This window comes from Spermophilus citellus (assembly GCF_964194105.1).
Source record: "Spermophilus citellus genome assembly, chromosome: 5".
NCBI classification, from domain to species: Eukaryota; Metazoa; Chordata; class Mammalia; order Rodentia; family Sciuridae; genus Spermophilus; species Spermophilus citellus.
In genome coordinates, this window is record NC_138186.1 from 152723706 (window position 1) to 152746235 (window position 22530).

At 41.1% G+C, this 22530-nt stretch overlaps 1 protein-coding gene and 1 long non-coding RNA gene across 7 annotated transcripts in view; both read left to right on the forward strand.

Annotated features, from left to right (window-relative positions):
- UTRN (utrophin) overlaps positions 1-22530 on the forward strand; it is a 529451-nt gene that overhangs the window by 70467 nt on the left and 436454 nt on the right. The window lies entirely within an intron of this gene.
- On the forward strand, positions 4534-6944 carry LOC308649087. Its single transcript, XR_014021994.1, has 3 exons — positions 4534-4671; positions 4993-5486; positions 6825-6944. It is a non-coding gene; the product is annotated as an uncharacterized lncRNA (long non-coding RNA).

The window sequence follows — 22530 nt, forward strand, 5'->3', positions numbered from 1 at the left end:
TTGTGGAAAAGAACTTTGTATTCTGTGATGTGTATCCTTAAAGAAACATGGTACCTCTGACTTAAGTACCCTTCAGGAAATAATTCTGATCCTAGCTACAGCAGGGACTCTTGGCCCCACTCATACCCTCTTCTCTGGCATTTCCAGGTACTAGGACTTACAGCTGTGGGCACCAACATTCCTTTGCCTGTAGGCATGCTCTGTCTGGACAAGCTCATACACACCCAGGGCTGGCAGGAAGTGCCAGTCCCTTACCCCCAACTGCCCCCCCCCCCCCCCCCCCCCGCCAACCCTCACCCCAGTGAGTGACTGCTGAGGTACAAATTCTCTAGTTCTCTGCTGTCTCAGTTGATCCAACTTTGAGATGAGCATTTTACATGGGTTGTCCAAGTTCCCGGGTGAATTGCAGTGGTAACTTGATTGATAATGACCGTTTCACTGGCCAACTTTACTTTCCTGTCTCATTTCTTTACTCCCTGCTAGTGTTTTCTAGGACCACCTCCAAAATAAACTATTAAGACTTGAATGTTTATCTCTGGGTCTGCTTCTCACAGGGAAACAAAGTATGTTAGGCAATTTTCCTTTGACCTTGACTCTTGAAACAAGAGAAGAGATCAGATCTGGAGAAAAGAAATCCTTTGAAGACATGTCTAGCCTACAGAATGCTTTAGAGCCATGGCAGAGTGGCATTTGGTGTACCTGGGAGACGTGACCTTCAGCCCACATCTTCACACTGTGGACTGACTTCGGGTTATGGTTTAGATGTGGTGTCCCCCAAAGCTCACATGTGAGATAATGCAAGCAGGTTTGGAGGAAAAATAATTGGCTATATCCTTAACCTAATCAATGAATTAATCCCTGATGGAATTAACTGAGTTAACTAGAGGCAAGGGGGTGTGTCTGGAGGAGGTGGTTCACTGGGGGCGTGGCTATGGGGCATATATTTTGTATCTGGGGAGTGGAATCTCTCTCTCTCTCTCTCTCTCTCTCTCTCTCTCTCTCTCTTCCTGATCATCAAGCAAGCTGCTTCCCTCTGCCACAGTCTTCCTCTGTGAAGTTCTACCTCACTTTGAGCCCTGAGGAATAGAGCCTGCTGTCTGTGGATTGAGACCTCTGAAACTGTGAGCCCCCAAATAACCTTTCCCTCTCTACAGTTGCTCTGGTTGGGTATTTTAGTCACAGCAGTGAAAAAACTGACTAAAACTCTTAGGGAATTGCAAGATTTCTGAAAGATTAGTTCTTCATTTGTGTCTTTCTGCATATAAAGACCGACTAGTATTAGGAAAGGGATAGGAAAAACAAACAAAACAAAACCTTTTATCTCTTGCTTTCCTAATTTTGTCCTTCATTTGAGCTGATTATTATTAATGCCTTAGGAAATATCTTCAGCTTGGCAGACAGAGCAATATGAGTTTTAATTGTGGACTTAGTCCAGAGGCCTGTGTTTGAGTTAAAACCATCCAGGAGTTGTGGGCAGAACAGATGGTCCTATTTGTGGATGCTAAGCGGGGCTTTGTAGGGCTGGAAGGAAAGAAGTGCCTGTTAATTACAGGCACAGGTCGATTCCTGGGATTATATTTATTATGCTGCCACTTCCTCACACAATTGAGAGAATAAAATCAAGGGCCAAATGAACCATCATCATAACAACAACAAACAAAGAACAGAGTTGTAAACATTTGCTTTGTTAATTGAAAAAAAATACAGTTGTTGAGATTGATTTCTAAAAAGTTAATTTCAGCTAGAATATAATAACTGGCTTTCTTTAAATGGGTGAGGTGGGGTTGCTGAGGTCCTGGTGTGGGCATCCCATGCCAGGTGATGGGTCCTGCAGGGGCACCCAACTCCCTGCCTCTCCTCCCTCCTTCCCCTCTGCCCAGGGCCCAGCTGCTGTCCCCCAGTGTGCTCTCTGACTGCATAGCTCCAGGAACATTTGTCATAGAGTCACATAACTGTTCTGTTTCCTCTCCAGCAAATTGTTGAATGTAGTTTGCAAAAAGACGAGGTCATTGCATAGTCTTTGATGACCTTCGCTGTAACTGAATGGGAACCGGAGTGAATGTTGGCCGGGAGAGGTTTCACATTTTCCGTGTGAAAGTTCTTCCTTTGTTGTATGTGATTAATAACTGGATAGGATATAAAGCCAAATGATTTCATTGTTGAACACAGACTCGAAGGTCATGAGAAACTGCCTGTTCCAATTAAACTTTGCCAAGATGAGGTAGAAAGGTTGGCATTGACACCTGAATAGTTTTTAGAAACAAGGCAGAGAATTTAGAAAAAAAAAAATGACAAGTGCCATTCTCTATGTGATCTGAAAAGCTGATTTCAACTTGATGCAGTGATATGTTGGGTCCTTACAACCAATGACCTTTGAAACTGAGATTGCACTGTGGTTACCACTCAGGTGTGTTGAGGACCTACTGTGTGCCAGCTTGCTCAGGTTGAGTTTGTTGTGGTAAGAAATGTGGTAGAGAATTAATTGTAGGTATACCCATTTCATTTTTCTTAAGTTTTACGTTGTATTGGTTTGCTATTTGAAACATAATTTTGAACCAGCTTTCTTTGTACTAAGCACTTTGAGTTTCATTATGTTTTCAAAAGAATCTAATAATCATGTGTAATATTTGATGGATACACTATGATCCTTCAATTAAAAATACAGACACCAAGGCACCTGGCAACTAATATCATATAGGACCGTATGTTTGCTCATCTTCTTTTCTGTGCATTTTCTAGGCTTTTGATTAAGAAGTTAGGAAAAGATTGACTTCTAGTCTGTCCATGTCCATGAAGGAACTAACCACCCCAGCTTTTACTTAACTAATTCTCTGCATATGTCCATGTATTTAGTGAATTGCCACAAATGCTGGCTGCCATCAGTCTTAAATTATAATAGTAGCTTAATTTTGAAATTGACACTTTGGAAGCCTGGTTTTCCCAGAGCTGGTGGAGTGTGAGATGCTCAAGGATGAGTTGGCCTGGTTGGATCGTCTTTGCAATGCTGTGACTCGCTTGCTTTCAGGCTGGGTCTGGACTCTTCTCTCTCAGGGGCAGCTTCTAGTCCTGGTTCAGCTGGTAGGAATTTGATTCTGAGATAGCGACAACTGCAGATGGGCGGGCATACAAACTCTTCCCTCTGCTCTTCCCATTAGACTCTTTCCCTGCTGAAAACCAACAAAGCAAAAACACTTCTAAAACATTTAACTTTCACTGGAGTTGAATTCTTTCTTTTTTTTTTAATTGATTTTTTAATATATGACAGCGGAATGCATTACAATTCATATTTCACATATAGAGCACACATTTTCATACCTTTGGTTGTATACAAAGTATATTCAAACCAATTTGTGTCTTCATACATACACTTTGGATAATGATGTCCACCACATTCCACCATCATTTCTAACCCCCTGCCCCATCCCTTCCTCTCCCACCCCTCTGCCCTATCTAGAGTTTGTCTATTCCTCCCATGCTCCCCCTCCCTATCCCACTATGAATCAGACTCCTTATATCAGAGAAAACATTTGGCATTTGTTTTTTTGGGATTGGCTAACTTCACTTAGCATTATCTTCTCCAACTGGAGTCGAATTATTTCTGTTGAAGAAGTTGTTTTATTATATAGCCAACTCCTGATTTCTTCTGAAATATCAGGATTTTTTTTTTCTTTCATCTAAGGATATGTCAGGCTATTACTTTAGTGATTCAGTAAATATTTATTTATATTGATGGTACCTATGAAACTATATGAGAGAGACCAGAGAATAAGATAATTCTTTCCTTCTAAGAATTAAGAATCTCACTAGGAAAGTAGATCGTGTAAGCATGGATATATAGATTGTTTTGTTATAATAGGAATTAAATTTAAAATGTGGGAATGGGCTGGGCACAGGGCTAGAGGAGAGGCTCTGTCTCAAGGCTTCATCAAAGAGAGGATCATTTGCTATATGGAATCTGATAGGCTCACAGGGGCTGAAGGAAGATGGTCCAGGTACAGGATCAGAATTAATAGGGTCAGTTATAGAAAAGTGTGCCATATACCATAGTAGGTTCTATGCATGTACTTATTCCAGTTCCATATGGATATGTATGATTTTTTTTTTAAAAATTATTAGTTATTGATGGACCTTTATTTATTTATTTGTTTATATGTTGTGCTAAGACTCAAACCCAGTGCCTCACACATGCTCAGCAAATGCTCTACCACTGAGCCACAGCCCCTGGATATGAATGATTTTAAAGGCAGTGAGCATTGTTTGGAGGTTTTCAGTGTGAGGAATTTCATGATCAGAGGTTTTTCTATCCAAGGTGATTAGGATACACATCATGTGGTACATAGTATAGGGGGTTATTGTAGTACCTCGAAGGAAAGTACCTGGACTCTATGAGATTGGTAACTTGGGAATATCTTGGCTCTGGTGAGCAATTAAATTGAATTATGCCAAAGCTCACTGCATGGATTTTAATACTTAAGATTCTGCTGCCAAAAGCTGAGCTCACTCCTCTCTTGAGTTTAGCTGTGGTGGAAGGAACTTGTGTGAGGATGATTCTTCTCCTTGATTGGAGTGACATGCTGATTTTCTAGACTGGAAGCTCAGCTGATAACCTGCAGGAATTGCTTCTGACTGTGACCTGCTTCCCCACTGTTTCTTATGCTTCCCCTGTGAAAGGTAAAAGGAGCCACTGGGGTCAATTTTCCTTGATTTGGTGTCAGTGTGTGTGTGAGATTGCCCTTGTGTAGATTTTGTATGTTGGTGCTGATCTGTACATCACCCTGGCTGGGGCTAGCAGCTCAGATACCCACAAGCTCTGCCTTGGGCTACTTTGTGCTTCTACTTGTGATTTTATACTTCCTAGTTCGTGATTCACAGGCAGGGATTGAATGACCAAGATGTGCTGCAGATGAGGGGGTGTGTTGGTTTTCTCTTGCGGCTGTATGAAATTGGCATGAGTTTGCTGGCTTTGAACAATACAGATTTCTTATCTTTCAGCTCTGGACGTCAGAAGTCTGATACAGGTCTCGTTGGCTACTCTCAGGATGTTGGCAGGGCTGCATGCGTTCCTTTTAGAGGCTCTAGAGGTGAATCTGTTTCTTTGTCTTTTCCAGCTCCGACAGACTGACCATGTTCACAGTCCCCTTCCAGCTCAAAATCAGCAATGGTGGGTGGAGCCCCTCACTTTCCTCGCTCTGATACTCTCGGGCTTTCCCCTTCCTCACATATAAGGACCTGGGATTACATTGGGCTCATCAGGATGATCCAGGACAGTCTCCCTTTCCTAAAGCCACTTGATTGGCAACCTGAGTTCTCTCTGCATTTTCAGTTACTCCTTGCCATGTAACCAAATGTGTTCACAGGATCTGGGCGTTAGGACACGGGTACCTTTTGCTGGGGTTTGGGGAGGGGAATGCGTTGTTTGGCCTACCACAGAAGATATGGTTTTCATTTCTTTTAGACATGGACATCTGCATACAAAACATGGAATGGTGAGGAGTTTTTCTTGTTTATCCTGCTTCTCTGAAATAAATTTCATCCCTTTGCTTTGGCAGCGGACTGATACTTAATGTAAAAAAAAGTCCTGCTAGACAAAGATGTTCTTATTTTTGTGTGGGATAGATGGGATGGATATGCCTGTCTGATGATGGGGAAGTAGGAAAGGAAGGACCTAAATAATTTCAGCTTTAGGGGCTGCATGGGGTTCTGTAATGGATCATGAAGAGTAGATTGGTAATTCTGCTCTGATGAAACCACTCCTGATCATGCACTCTTTACACTTTGCTCTGAAGCCAAATGCTTCAGTTAATGTGATCTAATGGTTTTCTCTCAGTGTCATTTGGCAGGATGTTATTAAAGAGAAACATCCAACATAGTGTTCAAGCTTACTTGGGAAGAAAACAAGTGAATAGCCAAACTGAAAGTGGAATTTAAATGACTTCTATTTTAGGAAAAGTGAAGAAGTTGAGAGGTTAGTTAACAAGGCGCTTTTTTTTTTTTTTTTTTTTTTTAAATCTAGATTCAGTGGTAATTTGATCTGTGAAAGAAATTTATTTTCAGTAATTTGGGATAGTATTATGGCAGCCATTAGAGATTTTATGTGCATCACATTCTAATCTGACATGAGAACCTAGACGGTGTAATTATCATGTGAGTATGAAGGCTAAAGTGCTAAAGTGGCACAGTTTATGTTAATTTACTTGCAAACAGCTAGCATATACCCGTGGGAGATGCCACTTCCAAGAAATTTTTACCTACGTTATAAAGAAGTGGCCGGATATGAGGCTAGGATTTGTCAAAAAAAAAAATATTCTAAGACAACAAAGTCACTTGGACACATCAGTTCTTCTTTATTAATTTATAAATAAAAGTTGCGTTTTATAGATAAGATCTTTTTCTGTGCCCGTCAGTCATTGTATGGACACTACAATTGTTATGGGATAATATTTAACTGATTTAGAATAGAACATTATGGATTTTGGAACATTTAGAATAATTTTCAGAAAATCTCCATTTCTGAAGCACGTAGGTGACCTGTAGAAGGAAGGTAAGGTTCTGTCGTAGACCAGCCGATGTCGTGTCAGTGTGATGACACTTAGTCCCTAAATCATTGATTTTCCTGTGGATTAATCCCACCAGCTTCTATTTTTCAAGGAGAAAATTATCTTCAAGAAGACAGTTATTTGTTGAGTGAGAGCCAAGAGCACAATTCTAGGAATGTTAAAAGCCCCATGTGAGGAGATGATTGTGTTTGTTACTGATAATCTTCAGCGACTGAGTAATTGAGGGCATGTGAGCTCCTCACCACTTTCTCTTCTCATCCCATGCAGGCCCATCCTGCAGGCTGATGGGAATTATCACATGGACATTTAAGAAAGTCTGGTGTCGAACATTCCTTCCTTCAGTGATTTCAAAATTCTCTAGTAGGTAGAAGAAACCTTTGAGAACGACAAATAAGAATGATGTTATCTAAAGGAACAAGGGCCTGGCACATAGCAGATGCTCAATAAAATTTGTTTTTTCAAGAAAAAGGAAAAAATCAAACAACTTATTTGTGTATGTGGTTCAAGTTAGTTTTTATAAGATGGGTTTTCTCTTTTCTTTTTTTGCTTTAGGAAAGGAGTTTGTTTTATATCTCAAGGAAAGAGAAACATACCTTGAACATTAAGGACTATAAACCATAAGCTTAACAAATAATAAAGTTGGTTTACTGTCAGCCTCAGAATTACAGAGAAGGTCCTAAGAGAGACACAGTGGTTTCTCCTGTGGTTTAGAGAAGATGTCTCTTTGCCATGTTGGCTGCAGGGATTTTGTTTTGCTTGTTTGTTTTATACTTTAACTTCTGTTTGACCTTTTATAAAATGAGACTCTATAGTGTTCCTTTAAGATAGTGTTAAAGTCTTCTTTTCCTTCCTTCCTTCCTTCCTTCCTTCCTTCCTTCCTTCCTTCCTTCCTTCCTTCCTTCCCTCCCTCCCTCCCTCCCTCCCTCCCTCCCTTCTTTCCTTCCTTCCTTCCTTCCTTTCTTTCTCTCTTTCTCTCTTTCTTTCTTTTTGTGGTGGGGGGATTGGAGAACAATATAAAAATTGATGGAAGTTGCAGTGGCACATGCCTGTAATCCCAGCAACTCAGGAGGCTGAGGCGGGAGGATCGCAAGTTCAAAGCCAGCCTCAGCAGATGAGCAAGGCATTTAGCAACTCTGCAAGGCCCTGTCTCTAATTAAAATGTTAAAAAGGTCCTGACTCAGTAGTTAAGTACCTCAGGTTCAATCCATGATACCAAAAATAAATAAACAAATAAATAAACAAACAAGTAAATAAATAAATAATAAAATTAATTAATTAATTAGTTAATTAATGGAAGTAATGGAATTTCTGCCTCCAACTCAAATCCACATTTGTGGAGTCACTAAAACTTACCAAGGGCTGGGGATATATAGCTCATTTGGTAGAGTGCTTGTCTCACATGCACAACACCCTGGGTTCACTCTCCAGCACCACACATGTACATACAAAAAAAAAAAAAAAACCCAAACAAAAACAACAAAACTTACCAAATATGTGTGTTTGCTAATTTTATTCATATTTACTCATTTACTTCCATGGCTTTTAAAGTCTATAGGATTAGCTGATAAAATGCTACCTTCCTCCCATCCCCTTTTTATATTAAGTATTATCTGTATATGTTTTTATCTTCCAAAGGAACTGTGGAGATCCCCATCATTGGGTGATTTTTCTTGTTTGTTTGTTTATATTGTTTGCTAGAGTTTGTACTCAGGGCCTGGCATATGCAAGATAAGTGCTCTATCACTGAGCTGCACTCCCAGCTCCCCCCGCCCCACCCCTGCCTTTTTTGGTACCAGGGATTGAACTCAGGGGCACTCAACCACTGAGCCACATCCCCAGCCCTATTTTATTTTATTTAGAGACAGGGTCTCACTGAGTTGCTTAGTGTCTCACCATTGCTGAGGCTGGTTTTGAACTCCTGATCCTCCTGTCTCAGCCTCCCCAGCCACTGGGATTAGAGGCGTGCGACTCCCAGCCCTTTTTAACCTTTTATGTTGAGAATGGGTCTTGCTAAATTGCCCAGGCTGGCCTTCTGCCTTAGCCTCCTGATTAGCTGGGATTACAGGCGGGTGCCATTGTGCCTGGATATATATTGCCCACTTTGGATTATAAATATAGATCATATTATTTATGTTGTTTAACAAATTTGTTTTTCTGGGGTGGATATCTCTCTTCTCTCTCTCTCTCTCTCTCTCTCTCTCTCTCTCTCTCTCTCTCTCTGTGTGTGTGTGTGTGTGTGTGTGTATTGGCCTTAGCTAAACACATTGTATACCTTTTCTGCCAATACTGATAGATCTAGCATTTTCTTTTAAAAAACTTTATTTTTTAAAAATGTTATTATTTTTTTAGTTAACACATAATTGTCATACGCTTTATGGGGTACAGTGTGGTATTTCAAGCATTATGTGTATACTTAGCATATTCCTTTTACTACTCTCTTATTTAGCATGAGCAGAATTCTACATGCATCCTAAATCATTTGTAGATTAGCTTTTATGCTTCAGATAGCTGGAAACAGAAATAAGAAGAGAAGAAAGAGCAACTGATCAGAAGGATATCTCAGTTGCAAAAACTCGGCTTTGTTCCTCATCTCAGAGAGTGGCTGTGTTTGGGTGGGAGGGGGGGAGGCATACATCTTGAAAGGAGGGGGCTGTTGACTAAGAAGTAGTCCTCCACCTAACAGAACACCCACTGTGACTATTTACAATGTTTGAATCTCAGCAAAAATACCACTTGTATTCTGAATTCCTTTGTTTCAACTACATAACTCAATAAGAAAGAAAGTTTCCTACAATAGAAAAGAATAGACACTGTTCAGAGGCCAAGTTTTGCCTTTTAAGACTGAATGTGCTGTATTTTAATCTTGCTTCTCAAGTTCAAAAGACTGGTATAAACAAGAGGAGGGCCCTCTGGTATTTCTCTGCAAGCTTCAGTCATTCTGTTTCTATTTAATATATTTATTTTTAATCCTGTTTATTTAGGGCCAGTTGCTACTGCATCTAAGGAGTTCTGTGTTTCTCACAGGTTAGTGGCCCTTGGATGACTAGGAGCATCATTTCTAGGACCCCCAGGATACCAAAATTCATAGATGCACAAGCCCCTCAAGTAAATGATGTAGTATTTGCTTATGACTTCTTAGATCTGCTTGTATACTTTTTAAAGTCATTGCTAGATTCCTTGTAATACCTAATACAATGTAAATAGTCACACTGTATTTTGTAAGGAATAATGATAAGGAAAAAGTGTACCCATTCGGTACAGATGCAAGATTTTCATTCACATAGTTTTTGATCTGTCCTTGGTTGAATCCATGGTTGTGTAACCCACAGACATGGAGGGCTGGCTTGTACCCTCTCCCAGTGCAACGGCGTGGGCTGCCTGGATTGGGCTGTGTCTAATTCTTTTCAACTGTTTATTGATTCTATCTACTCATCTGAAAAAACCTCCTGGTTGTCATCAGGATTTAAATAAAATAATGCAAGTGAGAAAATAACTTGGAGAAAAATATGTGCAGATCATATAAGTGTCTGGAGTCTAGAATATATAAAGAATTCTTACAACTCAACAATCAAAAGACAGCTGGGGTTGTGGCTCAGTGGTAGAGTGCACTGGGTTCGATCCTCAGCACCACATAAAATAAATAAAAGTATTGCATTTATCTACAACTTAAAAAAAGGATTAAAAAAAACCCAGATAGCTCAACTGAAAAGTGGGCAAAGAGATAGACATTTCTCCAAAGAAGAAACACAAATGTCTAGTAAGGTCATGAAAAGATGATCAGCACCATTACTCATTAGGAAAATACAAATCAAAACCACAGTGAGAGTCCACTTTGTACCTGCTAGGATGGGCATAATCAAAAATATGACAAAAAACAAGTATTGGAAAGGATGTGGAGAAATTAGAACCTTACACTGCTGGTGGAAATGGTCAATGGTGTAGCAATTTTGGGAGACAGTATGGCAGTCCCTCAAAGAGCATTATCATGTAACCCAGCCATTCCCCTTTAAGTGAACACTCCAGAGGGGAGAAAACCTGTGTCCACACAAGAAAGCTGTACAGAGTTGCAGAGGAGAGCATTATTCTCCCAGGCAAAAAGTGGAAACAACTGACATGTCCTTCTCCTGATGAATGTATCCACAAAGTATGGTTTGTTACAAAGTAACATTTTCTGCAGCACTGAAGCAACCATGGATATCCTCTCTCACTGGTTCCTGTGATCACTCTGGATAGATTTCAGATTATTGTCACTCACAGTAGCAGCATGCGTTTATTAGAAGGGATGGGAAAAGGGGACTCTCTGAAGGCAAAGAGGGGGTCCTCTCAGAGAGAAGAACAGCAAGCCCTCTTCTGCCCTCCAGTCTTATCTGGGGTTCCAGGGAAGTTTCCAGAGAATCCTGCTCATCCTCCTGTTGACCTTTGACTGACAACAGGATCGTGTAAGACTTCCAAGTCCTCAAAACACATGGTCTTACCCCACGGAGGGGAGATTTTGTTGTAAACTGGCATGTCAAAGACCCAAGGCCACTCTGGGTCACTTTTGCTGGTGCTGACCAGTTCTAATTGAAACTTGTTCTTACAGGTTTGATGGTTAGGGGCTTTGCTTTTAATTATTCTGTCTTTCTGCATTCTGGAATCTGGTCTGTGTAAAGGTCACGAAAGTCTCCTTCTTTAGGGTAACTTGTGTCCTTTGGACTTGCATTTCTTCTGCAGTCAATGGTGGTTTGCTGAGGAAGGTAGCCTATGCTATTGACTTAGGTGAAATTTTTTTTTTAAGAAAATGTGGGATTCAGAACCCTAAGTCCAGTTTATAGAATTACCCCTGAACTTCATATTCCCACCATTCATGTCCATTTGTTACCTATCAGTTTTTCCATACAACTGAATATTATTCAGCGGTAACAAGAAATACAGTACAGGTAAGGCTACAATACAACACATATGCACCTTGAAAACATAATGCTAAGTGAAAGAAACTTGGCACAAAAGGCCACCTATTACCATTTCCATTTTTATGAACTGTTCACACAGGCAGATCCATATAGATAGAAAGTAGATTTGTGGTTTTAGGGCTGGGAGAGGGCAGGAAATAGGGAATGACAGCTAATGGGTGCAGGGTTTCTTTTTAGGGTGATGAAATGTCTGGAATTAGTGATAATTGTTGCACAACTTTGTGAATATACTAAAGCCCATTGTATTGTGTGCTTTATATGGATAGATTTTTATGGCATGTGACTTATAGCATTGACCAAAAATAAGATAATGCAGGTGTGGCTGGGGATGTGGCTCAAGCGGTAGAGCGCTCGCCTCGCATGCGTGCGGCCCAGGTTCAATCCTCAGCACCACATACCAACAAAGATGTTGTGTCCGCCGAGAACTAAAAAATAAATATTAAAAATTCTCTCTCTTTCTCTCTCTCTCTCTCTCTCTCTCTCTCTCTCTCTCTCTCTCTCTCTCCCCTCTCTCACTCTCTCTTAAAAAAAAAAAAAAAGATAATGCAGGAAAAGCAGTACCATGCCTGAACAGGGCAAGCACTCTGTGTGTGAGCTCATTCTTCTACTGTTGGCATCCTCTTCATTATTATTTTAAAAAGATAATTGCTTGTAATGTGGTTCTGTTCTTTCCAGTTTTTTCCCTCAAATTACACACTAGCAATTGGGTGCTTGTAAATTTTTTCCGAAGGTCTGCATTTGTGAGCAGGTCCTGGGAGGGAGAGGTTTGAATTATTGTTTGTGTGTGTCTGTGTGTGTGTGCATGTGTGTGTGTGTGTGTGTGTTTCTCATTTGCTTACACTGCATCTTCTTTCTATAAGATAAAGTGCTTCTTGGCAGGTCATATGCCCTTTATAGATTTTTCTCTTTTTACTCTCTTTCAGTTGACTTATCTGATTAGACACTTTCAACTTCTATGATGGGAAGAAGGAAAAGAAACCAAGAATAAGATAATTCTAAGAAATTCCTCAGCCTTGATGATGAAATTTCTACTCTTAGTTTTTCCCTCACGATGAAACAACAAGGAGTTTTTCTTTTGGGGACAGTAGCTACATAGCACAAGAGTCATGGTACTGCTGTATGCTAACAAAGCTCACTGGATGTCCTCTGAAATTTTTTTTACATAAAATTTGTCAAAGATCAATTTTTGGCCAGGCTTGGTGGCATACCCCTGTAATCCCAGTTACTGGGAACACTGAGGCAAGAGGATTGTGAGTTTGAGGTCAACCTGGGCAACTTAGCAAGTACCTACTGGAAAATAAAATGAAAAGGGCTGGGGGTGTATTTCAGTAGTAGAGCATTTGCCTAGCATACTTGAGACCCTGGCATCTATTCCCAGGACCAAAGGGGGAAAAATAATTCTTGTCAGTTATATAGAATAATATTGGCCCTATTGTTTGCTAAAAGCATCTTCAACATGGTGATCTTTTTTGAACTACTAGTAGATGAGATGTGGGGCATTTCATGGCTTTAAGGATTAAGTGGTATTTATATAAGTGTATAAACTTTAATAAATCATGTTTGTAAACCTGTTAGAATACTTGACTATGGCTAGGGAAATGCACATTAACCATCTAAAGCTAATCTGGGTTGGGTTGTAACTTTCATTTCTGAATTTCCTTCCTCAAACTTAAAGGGTGTTCTGATCCCATTATTTATCAATATCAAGATTGTTTCAGTTTCCTGGTAGCTGGGCGTCACAGCGACTTTTTTGCCAGCCTCTTTGTTTGGCTGTGTGACCTTGTTTGACTTCTCTTTGATGACTATCTCAGTTCCCTGATGCTTTTCCTGGCTACTGAGGGGGTCCACATGGTCAGTGGAGTCTAGCCTTGCCCCTGCTAGGTGGGCACTTGGCTCTGGCTTGCTGCTAGGAGGGTCCCCTCACAGACCTGGTGTGCTGCTAGCATCCCGTTTGCTAGTGCTAACTCTGTGGTGTCTGTCTGGAACACCTCTCTTCTGTTATTGCCCCAGCTGGTCTCTGAGCATTGCCACCTTCTTTTTGAATGGCAGTTTTAGGGCATGCTTTCTTTCCCAACACAGGGTGGCAGCCTTTTTATAAATTATAGTAGGTTCAGCCATGTGCCCAGCAGCTTGGGAGGCTAAGGCAGGAGGATTGGAAGTTCAAAGTCAGCCTCACCAAATTAGCAAGGCCCTAAGCCACTCAGTGAGACCCTGTCTCTAAATAAACTACAAAAAAGAAAAAAAAAAAAAAAAAAAAACGGCTGGGGATGTGGCTCAGTGGTTAAGCATCCCTGAGTTCAATCAATCCCTGGTACCAAAAAAAAAAAAAAAAAAAAAATAGTAGGTTCAACACGAGAATTATTACCAAAATCTTATTTGTATATGAATGAATTATATAGGGCTATTGTTTTGATCCTCAATGTCATTGTGCTTTGCATCTTTCCAGAATGATTACTAGGTTGTAAACATTTATATCATTTATGTTCTTTGTACTATTGAGAAAATACAGTTTCAGTGAGGTACTGGTAAATTATACATTAAAAAAATAATGTATACAATTTACAAGGGGTGTCTGTGGTTAAGCTCTTTTATTAAGATTTCACTTTAGTAGATTTTTTTCCCTTTACTAAAAGTAAAAATGATATGACTTTATGACATGGTTTACAAAAAATTGAATTAATCATAGTATTTTAATAATATTATATCCTGAGCTGCAGTTTAGAAAAATATCCTTATTTATCACAATGCACAGAATGACCAAAGCTATGATTTTTCAAATTCAGTGACTATTATGCATGTTTTTGGTGCCAGGTGATGTTTATTTCTCTGTGCATGAGCCCATGCATGTGCCTGTGTATAGACCCAAGTTGGATCAGGTTCTGCCACTGAATTTCACATACATCTACTGTGTGCAACACTGGTCAAGGTTTGGCACAGTTGCATATTTATGCATAAACCCTGGCGACCCTGGAATTGAGAGCCCTGGTGCTGGGCTAGAGTCAGTGTTTGGATGTGGGTGGGAGGCAGAGGCTTGGGTGGTTTCTGTTTTTTCCACCCTGAGTGCTGTGCCCTTTCTTTTCTGGCTTGGGGCGGTGTTCTGTGATGGCAGTGCTGCCTGTGTGTGGCTCCTTCATAACCCACAGCCTCTGCTCCGGACGTGCTGTCTCTGGTTCAGGTCAGAGTTGTTCTTACTGGAAGTGAGTTGGCTTCGTGCTCTGTGCTGGGCTTCACCCTCCCTAGTACTTCTTGGACTCCCAGCCCCCTGTCTGATTTCTTCATCACAGAACGTTGTCCTGCAAAGTCATGGTTGACCCTGCATTTACAAAACCCCTGAGCCCTGGAAAGGGAAACGATTATTCATCAAAACCCTAAACACGAGAATAAAATGTTCCTATTTAGATCAATCAGGGGTCAATTTAGTTTTCTAATGAGCTTTGGAATTGCTTTTCTTGTCTGCCTTGAGGGACTATTTTTATACCAGCCTTGCTTGCTTGCTTTCTTTTTTTCTTTTTTAAATGTTTCTAGAAGTTAGATTTATATCTTTGTCAATAATGAAAGGATCTTTAAACACATAAAAAGGTGAAATGAGAAAGTTAGGGGATCATCTTGATGTTTGTGGCTTTAAAATTTTGTGACAGTCTGAAAAGGCAGGTTGTAACTGACTCATGTTGTTGTTGAGGTGTGTAAGTGAGAGGTCTAGACTGAATACTGTGTGGGGAATATACAACTTGTTTAGACTTCTGGAACACATTAAAAAAGCACATTCAAAAATTTCTTAATTGATGACAGGTATTGAGGTCTGCACACACCATGGCCATCCAAGGCCATCCACGTCCTCAAGGACTCACACAAATCAATATGTAACCAAATTGAGGTTAGTAATCGGGTGGAAGAGAAGAAACTAGGATTTTTTGAGTAAGTGGAAGGAGTCTGGAAGCCTGAAGAAAAGACAGATTAAATCATGGGAATGTTCAAGGAGGTTGAGAATGGGGTAGAGAGTGCTATAGGTGGGCAGAGCAGCATGAGCAGATATCCTGGGGCAGGAAAGGGCTGGGTTCCTCTGAGTAACACAAAGGCCCCTGTGATGGAGAGGAGGGAGAATGTTGCAAGATAAGTCTGGGAGTAGCAAGGATCAGTTGATCCCAGGCCTTAGAAGTGATGCAAATTCAGTTGTTCCAAATTTCATTGTCCAGCCAGGTGTGAGGGTGCACACTTGTAATCCCAGCGGCTTGGGAGGTTGAGGCAGGAGGATTGCAAGTTCAAGACCAGTCTCAGTAATTTAGTGAGTCCCTAAACAATTTAGCAGAGACCTTCTCTCAAAATAAAAGCTAAAAAGGGGTTGGGGATCTGGCTCAGGGGGAAAGTGCCTCTGAGTTCAATCCCCAGTAATCCCAGCCCAAGTTTCATCCTGTAGCTGGCCGCCCTTTAGAGAGCCAATCAACAAGGAACAAGAACAGAATTTAGGTGACAATTTGAGGAGCTTTTTGGCTTTAGGTTGAAGGGAAGAGATGGCAGTAGCTCAGATGGGGGAGGCAACAGTGGAGATGAAGAAATGTGGGTGAATTTGAGCCGTATTGAGGAATCAGAACCAACAGAAGTTGAGAGGGGCAACAGCTTGTGATATTACAGGGAAGGGATTGTTACCTAAAGCTCTGTCCTTGTCTCTGATGCCAATCCAATAATGAGGGTTTTGAGAAAAAGGAAAAAGAAGGTTTATTTATTTAAGTTCTTGAATATCCAAACTAGAAACACAGGGGACTTCTGCCCATCAGAAGGAACAAGATTTATTTTATTTTATTTTTTTTACATTATAGATGGACACAATATCTTTATTTTTATTTATTTATTTTTATGTGGTGCTGAGGATCAAACCCAGGGACTCACGAGTTCGAGGCAAGTGCTCTACCACTGAGCTACAACCCCAGCCCAGAACAGCGTTAAAAAGAGGTGATTCAAAGGCTACATTTCAGGTGTTGCCTGTCCAGAATTGTAATTCACTTGTAAATTTGGGAGATAGTCATTTCCGAAATCTCCCCCAAGTCTGAGTTACTTTGTTCCTGTGGTGGGTGTGTGCTCAAGGGCTGATAACTCTACCTAGAATAGGGAAGAAAGATTATCCTGTTTCCCCTGAGATTAGGGAGGGGGAGAAGCTGGGGGAGGGGAGAGGTAGAGAGGAAGAGAAAGAAACACATCCATTTAAAAAATAAGTCACAATGGCAGAGTCACAGGGCCTGGCTATATTTAAAGCATACAGTGGACCATTGTTCAGGATGATGTCAAAGATTCATTTGAGGGTCCTATATGGAAAAGTGAATGGATGAAGGTTCGAAGCCTCCAGGCAGAATGGAATCACCCATAGTTTTAGATGCCTTCAGGTTGAAAGGAGTCTGTGCCGTTTTTTCAGTGGAGATGCCGGTGGGTGGTTGGATTTGCAGGGGCAAAGGAATTTTCCTCTCTACCTGGAAGTTCCATAATGTGAGTTTATGAGATAAACTGACAAATTGATAGATTGACCCTTACCATGTGCACATGTGCATGGGAGTCACACAGAATAGGAATCATAAAACAGGCCACATGGTAAGGTTTATAGAGCATTCCAAGCCACACAAAGGAGTGGGTTTGGGGTTTCTGTGGGAGGTGATAGTAGGTGACAGGATGGTGAGGGGAAGAGATAGCAAACAGAGACTGGCTTGCTCTGCAGATAAAGGCTCTCCCTTGGGCTGAGGAAGAATAGGTGACAGGCTGTGCCCAGGTTCCTCTGGGAGGGGAGTCTGGACCTGACCTTTAGTCTCTTCCTGTGGTAAGAGTTAACCTTATCTGGCTGATGGGATTTCAGGGAGGGGGCTCAGGATTATTACATTCAACTAACTGCTTTCAGTCAGATAAAGGAAATTCAGAAAACTTCAGGGAAGGAGATAGATCAGGACAAGCTTGGGAGATTCTGGTTCTTTATTTAAAAGCAGTCATCTTGCCAAAATGCCATCATACTTTGGGGTACCATTTTCTGAGCCCCAGTAGATACATACTATGCATTCATCTCAGACTTTGAAACAAATTATTCCAAGACTCAGCAGCAAATCTGTATTAGTAATCTATTGCTAGATAACAAATCACCCCCAAACGTATCAGCTTCAAGCAATTTAGTCGTTACTGTCTCATGCAGGTTGCTAGGTCAGGAGTTTGGCAGTGGCTTGAGCAGGTGCTTCTGTCCCAGAGTCTCATGGGTTTGTGTGCAGGATATTGGCTGGCGTTGCTGTCATCCCAAGGCTTGAATGATCTGAGCCCAAATCATTCAAATGCTGCTTCAATCCCCAGCCCTGGCTGGGGAGGGAGGAGGCTAGAAGAAGAGATTTTGAGTGTTATCACTAAACGTGACAAAATGTCTGAGGAGGTAGCTATGTTTAAACCTATGTCAACATGACACAATGTATACCTCTATTAAACAGTTGCCCCTTTATTATACATAATCGTTATGTTTTGTTTATCAGTTAAAATATAAATTTAGGGGCTGGGATTGTGGCTCAGCAGTAGAACGCTCGCCTAGCACAGGTGGGACCCGGGTTTGATCCTCAGCACCACATAAAAATAAAGGCATTGTGTTGTGTCCATCTACACCTAAAAAAAATAAATATTTTTTTAAAATATAAATTTAATTTAAAAATGTATATCCCCCAAAAAATGAAAATAAAATTTGAAAAATGCCTAATAGGGTATGAATAGGTGGTAGTAGATAAGTTCTTGAATATCCAAACTAGAAAATATTCACTGAGCCTTAATGTAATGACATTATTAAAGAATGCATGGGTAATGAAAATGTGATCATAATAAGTTTTAAAAAAGATTATGAATACTTTCTCACTTGTTTAAAAAAAGAAGGCAAAAATGTCAAGGAGTATTTATATAAGCATGTGAACACTGGTTAGCTCTGGGACCAGGGAAAAGGGGTGGTTTAAATTTTCTACTTTTGGTTGTCTAAATCTTTCATCATAAATGTGGTTTGCTTTTGTAATAAAATGCTTCAAATATTGCTTCTCAAGCAAAGCAAAATAAAATAATAATGATACTTAACACTGGAGGAACATTATAGTACATACAGAACTCGACTCTGTACTTCCCTGCCGCCAAGACCAAGTGACACAGTGTGTGGGTGGAATGGCACCGTTGTCTGGTAGAAAGCAGATTTCAGGCTGATCAGGACAGCCTGCCCTCTTCCTGGCCCCCAGAGGGAGAGGAAGTGGTGCTGCCTGCCCTCTGATAAGTTTCACAGAAATGGCAGAGGCATTGTCCTGCAGAGGATGGGCTCCTGTATGAGAATTACTTAATTTATTTTGGGAGTAGGAATTGAATTCAGGGCACTTTACCACTGAGTTGCATCCCCATCCCTTTTAATTTTTTGATTTGAGACCGGGTCTTTCTAAGTTGCTAAGGCTGGTCTCAAATTTTCAATTCCCCTGTCTCAGTTTCCTGAGTTGCTGGGATTACAGGTGAGCACCACCGCACTTGGCCTGCTGTGGCTTATAAAGATAAACTTTCTAGTGATTTCGTGTAACAGAATGGCTAGGTTTGCAGCATCTTGAGAATACAATGGTTGACTCTCCCAGACAGATTCCCTTACTTCTGGATGATCAGGCTCCAGCCATTACATTAAATCTGGTTACATTCAAGGAATCTACATTTTAAGAAAATTCTCCAGGGGATCCTGATGGTTGGCTCTATCTGGGAATTTTTGCAGCACACCACCCTTTTGGATGATGATGGCAATTAGATTTAATTAGTAAATAGCCACATGCCACTTGCTGTATGCTCTGATTATTATTCCATAACAACAGTTACTTAAATTTTGTATTTTTCTCTTGCTTGTATATTGGATAGAAATCCAAGCAGTTTTTTGGCATAAAGTTACCAAAAAGCTGTTCAATGAAGTGGTTGGGAACATGGGCTCTACCTTATAAGATTGTTAGGATTGAGAGAAATGTGTACAAAGTGATTACCCCAGCAAATGGTACACAGCAGCTAATAAATACTAGTTTAATTATGAGAAGATGGTATGTATTTTCAGTGCATTCATCTCATTATTCTAGGCATCTGCCTTTCAGTCTTTCTTAGATCAGAGTGAAGGACAGGTGACGTGGGGGCTGTTATATTTCAGTCTTACTAACATTCCTTTTATGGAGAGAGACCATTCTAACGCCTTCTTGTACATCAGAAATATTCTGAATTCCTTCCCTTGGACTTATTTCAGTGGTGTCAGATTGATTGAGTTGGATTGAGTTTAGTTGCAAATCTAATATATTACTCTGTATTAAATTAAAAAAAAATGATTTCCCCCAGTAAATTTCAGTTTGTAGATAGGCAATTCAGGGCTGGTTTCCTGCTTAGGGACAGTAGCTGCTTCTGTCTTCCTGGAGGCAGGGGTGAAGGGAGTGGGGGAGGGAGGGGGGAGAGAGAAGCCAAGGGCAAAATTTTTCTCCCCTCTCATTTCCCTCTCCCCTTCTCTCTCCTCCCCTTCCCCTTTCTCCTCCCCTTCCCCCATTCCCCTCCCCTTCCCCCTCCTCTCCCCCTCTCCCCTCCCCTCCCCTTCATCCTCCTCTCCCCTTCTCCCTTCCCTTCCCCCTCCCCTCCCTCTCATTCCCCTTCCCCCTTCCCCTCCCCTTCTCCCTCCCCTTCCCCTCCCCTTTCCCCTCCCCTCCCCTCTCACTCCCCTTTCCCGTTCCCCTCCCCTTTCCCCTCCCCTCCCCTCTCATTTCCCTTCCCCCCTTCCCCTCCCCTTCCCCCTCCCCTCCCCTCTTATTCCCCTCTCCCCTTCTCTCCCCTCCCCTTCCCCCTTTCTCCTCCCCTTCCCCCTTTCCCCTCCCCTTTCCCCTTCCCCCTCCCTCCCCCTCTCCCTTCCCCCTCTCCCTTCCCCCTCTCCCCTTCCTTCTCCCTTTCCCTCCCCTCCTTCCCTTTCCCCTCCCCTCCCCTCTCATTCCTTCTTCAGTACTGGGGATAGAACCCAGGGGTGCTCTACTACTGAATTATATCCCCAGTCCCCATACTTTTTATGGTTTGTTTGTTTAAGACAGGATCTTGTTAAATTGCTGAGGCTGACCTTCAACTTGAGATCCTCCTGCCTTAGCCTCCCTAGTCACTGGGATTATAAGCATGCACCATCTTGCCTGTGTCTGTTCGTTTTTTTTTCAGGGCAATAATAGCTCCCCTGGGTGTTCCACTTTCTTCTGCACACTTTTGGCTAGAACTGGCAAACCTTCTGTCGCTGTAAATTTGACTACTCTGCAAGTGGAATCCTATAAGAGTTGTCCTATGTCCCTGGTGTGTGTTTGCATAAGGTCCTCAGTGTTCATCCATGTGTAGCTGGTGTCAGAAGTTTACTTCTTTTCAAGGCTGAGTGAGTAATATCCCCCTGTACTTTTCACCACATTTTGCTAATCCATTCGTCTGTTGAGGGGCACTTGGGTTGCTTCCATCTTCTTGCTGTTGTGAATAGTGCTCCTGTGAATGTGGGCATACAGCTATCTCTTTGAGATTCTGCTTTCGGTCCTTGTTGGTATTTTATTTCATGTGCTTTTAACTCAGACTCAGCTTTTTCTTGACATGACTCATAGTCATGGTGGTTAAGTTGCCCTTGTCCTGAAATAATTGCTAAAGCTCCGAGGAAAGAGTCTCATCCACATCTTTTTGCTTGAGTCACTCTCTTGCTAACCTGCAAGAAAAAATTGTCAGCATGAACAACATTTTGTATAGCCTGCAGGATCAGGGAGGGAAGGGGGTAATGGAGTGTTCCCTAAAGACACTGGCTGGTATATTGCTGCAGTGTAAAAGGACACTAGTCTTTGGGGGTTTCATTAGGAAAAAAACAAGAAAGAAAACAGAGAACATTACCCTTCCTTTGCAGAGCCACAGTGACTGCACATGGATTGCTATCTGAGATTCTGGTCTCCCACTTAAATGATTTAACAGTGGAGAGTGTTCTAGAGAAGGAAGCCCACGTCCCGCAGTGACTTGGGTGCATTTGTTGTTTTTGTAAAACTGACTCAACTCATTAGGACTCTTCCTTCTAAAAAGGTGAAAGTGGGAGATATAATTACTGACTGTGAGAACATTGACTCAGAAAAGCAATCATGAACTTGTACTTCTAATCTTCAGCTGTTTGACAGACTTGGATTTTTTTGGATGCCTAAAAAAGGTATGTTCAATAAAAACAAAAGGAAGAGCTATTTTACATTGATGATAATGACCAAGTTTGCTATTTTCATTGAGGCTATAGGCTAAATTTACATGTTGTTTAAAACTGGGAAAATAAATGTCAGTTTCAAGGTAGACTATTTTTTTAAATTTATTTTTTAATTTAAGTTCTAATTTAGTTAGTTATACATGACAGTAGAATGCATTTTGACACGCCATACATAAATGGAGTATAACTTCTCATTCTTTTGGTTGTACATAATGTAGAATCACACCAGTGGTATAATTATTTATGCTCACAGTGGACTATTAAATAATGATAGTGCTGATTTGAGACAGAACCCTATTTTTTTGGGGGGGGGCGTACAGAAGACTGAACTCAGAGGTACTCGACCACTGAGCCACATCCCCAGTTCTATTTTGTATTTTATTTAGAGACAGGGTCTCACTGTGTTACTTAGTGCCTTGCTTTGGCTGACGTTGGCTTTGAATTCACAATCCTCCTGCCTCAGCCTCCTGAGCCACTGGGATTATAGGCACGTACCCCTGTGCTCTGCCAGAATCCTAATTTCAACAGTGATGTAAAGAATGACCTGACTGTAACAACATACCTCAATATAAAGTTTCTTGAGATTTTGCCCATAATATGGATTTTATCTCTTTTCCTTGTCCCCTACCCTACCTGGATAAGCTTTTCAATAAAAAGGGTTTTAGTGGTTCATATGAACTTTTAACTTTGTTATATAAGTTGAAAAAAAGATATACTGTATTTTCCAATTGTAGACTATTTAAATTATTTTTCTCATTAGCTTTCAGTTTATACCCTCATAAGCTAAGAG